The 3,275-nt window shown below is 26.9% G+C and overlaps 1 long non-coding RNA gene across 2 annotated transcripts; it reads right to left on the minus strand.

Annotated features, from left to right (window-relative positions):
• LOC132928964 (uncharacterized) lies at positions 1-2,371 on the minus strand. 2 transcript variants are annotated; one of them, XR_009662075.1, is made up of 4 exons: positions 2,209-2,370; positions 1,951-2,065; positions 1,672-1,890; positions 1-1,521 (listed from the first exon to the last, which is right to left on the minus strand). It is a non-coding gene; the product is annotated as an uncharacterized LOC132928964 (long non-coding RNA). The 2 variants fall into 2 exon arrangements; XR_009662074.1 differs by having other exon boundaries at positions 1,672-2,065; positions 2,209-2,371.
• Between the last annotated feature and the right edge of the window lie 904 nt (positions 2,372-3,275).

Here is a 3,275-nt window from a genome sequence, read left to right on the forward strand (position 1 = left end):
TAAAACAATTAAGTTTATTACAGTAAGTTATTTATTTTTTTATATGCAAGTAATACACAGTAACTTGAACTAATTATCGACTAAAATGTTATTATATTACATAATAATAATAATAATTAAAGCATCATATTATAATATATTACTGTAATTTATTTATTATAAATCAATATCAATGTATTATCAAATGAAGTGTTAGTTAATATTATAATTATTATTATTTTTGAATTATAACATGGACATAGACACAGGGCAGGATATGGACCCCTCCCCCCTCAAGACCTTTTTTTATTATATATATACACTTTACACATTATTTATACCGATAATAAAAAATATGATTATCTTATGTTGTCAATTATTTTTTTATGAAAATTAGCTAGTTTTTTGGAATATATATATCCTGTATACGTTACTGAAATAAAAATAGATATTTTGACAATGTAATTGTATATTGTAATTATAACAATATACTTAATAACAGAAAGTTTCAAATAATATTATTTATACTGGTTCAGTCAAAAGACAAGTAAGACTACTATGTAAGTATATAAAGTAAAATTGAATGCTTGAAGTTTACAAGAATTTATATTATGATTCAATATATTATATTAGCAATAACCTACAGTGAATAGCAATCATTTGAGATGATTAACGATTCCAATTAGTAATATCAACATCAACTAAAAATAAAATAAATCAACAATTCAGATACAATATTTTAAGGCAGATTCTGATCTGAATATGGTAATGTGGAATGTTTAATTAGGTAGTTTACAAACAATATACATTTTTTAATTATTTTTTATAATATACACTAAAAATTGTGTGTAATTGTTGTAAAGCAGAGCTATATATTTTCTTATTTCAAGCCAGATATAATTAATTTAATTTAGTTTTTTACACAATAACTGATAACTATTAAAATCTTTACTAGGTATTTAAAGGTGTTAAAGGCATAATTGTATGAACCATATAATGTATGATTTATAGTTATAGATACCTACTGCATACATTTTTTTTAAATATAGATAATCCCTGTTATATATCACAGGGGTTAAGTAATGAACTTTAAGTAGTTTTTTAAGTATTGAACAATTCAAATTCTGTAGGTTTTTTATTATGATGGTATTAAGGGAATAGGCAATGTTAATCTTTAAAATTAAATGTTTTTTATAACGAGTTTATGACTGTGTATCACAGTTTAGATAATATACCTACTACCTACATAATTCATAAACAATGTTTATAATTATAATAGTTCCTAATAAACCATGAAAATGTTGTACTAATGAATGGTGCATGACAATCATTGGCAATGCATTTTAAACATTCCCTAGGAAATGTAGTTATTTTCTGAATCATTATTATAACTGATATAAATATTATATTATGCAGGTACCCACTATGCATACATACTTGTAGTGATATATTTAAGAAACTTAACGGTTGGACCTTGTATGGTATACTGCAAATTGTGTTGTAAGGGTGGTAAAGTGTTTTCAATATTGAAAAATGATGTCACTGAAAAAACAGTTAAATATTATTATATAAAAATACTAGCTGTGTTAGAACTGTTAGAAGGCTGACATTATAACAATAAATAATTTTCTTTAGTTAATTTACAACAGTACTACCTAATAAATATAACACAAATAGTTGACAAATACTCACATATGACTGTGTTTAATGGCGGATTTAATCTCACTCAAAATATACCTAAAAACTTGGGTATTAAAACTTAATTAACACAATAAAAAGTACAGGTCCCACGTGCATTTGACTAACCAGCCAGAGCTGCTGCCGGTTAAATTATTCAACATGAAGTATACTACGACGTTGAACAAGAACAACACAAAATCACAACAGTATCCGGTAAACGCAAGGATCACCCTGAATTAGAGAAAAAAAACATTAATACATAATATTGGCTGTTGCTCGAACAATAGTTACCGGACAACATAAAATTTCACTGGACGTGGATTAAAGGCAGATGACTTCTTACATGTGAGAGTGTTCCATCGTCTGTAGACAGAAACAATAAAAAAACGATGCTGCAACAAAAGTGCTGAAATGACAGTACAAATACAAGTGAACGTCAAGTTTGAGTATCAACTCAAAAAAGTTAAAATGTCAGAAGTACAAGGAGGAAAACCTTAGTCCAAACTCATACATCGAAGTCTAGACATGTAAAATAAAAACATTTCTTACCTATTACGTCTTCAGTTGCTCTTAGCTCTGTAGGTACCTATGAGTACGTGTGAGGCATTGAGTCTGTCGGCTGTCTCGAATCATAGTTTGAGGAAAATACTTAAAATAGTTAATACATTGGCGTTTGGCGAATGGCCATGCTCGTCGTTCTGTATCAGATGGATAACAGCTGAGCTGTTATCACACTGCAACAGTGATACGACAAACGCGGTCTACAGGAACACAGACATTTAAAAATATTAAAAATATACATTCGTGTGGGGGGGGGGGGTGAACAAATCTTAAGTTCAAATTTTTAGATACATAAATACAGTATAAATAGTATAACATCATATTTTTTAGTAATTTATAATTTACATTATTTACAAATGTGTGCAAGTCAATTGCAATTTATAATTATTAACCAAAATATATTTATTAGTTTTTTTTTTTATATAATTAAAAAAGCGTGTAAAGTGTAAACAAAACTGTAACATACCTTTTTGTTATAAAAATGAAAAAGACAAAAAGTTATTAACGTACTTACTTTAAAATACCTAAAATCATATTGTTTATACTTAATGTATATATTATTGTTTTTTTTTTTTTTTTTAACTGACCGGAATAATCTAAGTTATTATACTATGGATAGGTAGGTACTTTTTACTAAGTTAAATCGTCATGTTCATTGGAAATTGAGTGCCTATAGTTAGTGGTTACCAAAGTAAAAAAAAGAAATTAACTTTTTCGAGACTATTTATATAGGCAAATCGTCATACATTTGAAAACAAATTCATACAAAAAAAAAAAAAAAACGAGAAATACGATCACATTGGACATGATATCTGCGTGGTATATAGGTAATATAGATATGTATAAACTATAGACATAATATTGCATATAGTATTACGTCGTCTCAGTTAACATTTTCACTTCGTTTATATACATTGTTGACAATGAGCAATATGTTTTTATTCTATCGCAATTATTATACATTATTATTTAGTCGTTTGTTCTCAAAATAGTATAAACACCTACGAAATCCACATGTTGCAAGACACAAAATATTGACTATGTGCATTAAAATT

Source organism: Rhopalosiphum padi, chromosome 4 (genome assembly GCF_020882245.1).
Source record: "Rhopalosiphum padi isolate XX-2018 chromosome 4, ASM2088224v1, whole genome shotgun sequence".
Taxonomy (NCBI): Eukaryota; Metazoa; Arthropoda; class Insecta; order Hemiptera; family Aphididae; genus Rhopalosiphum; species Rhopalosiphum padi.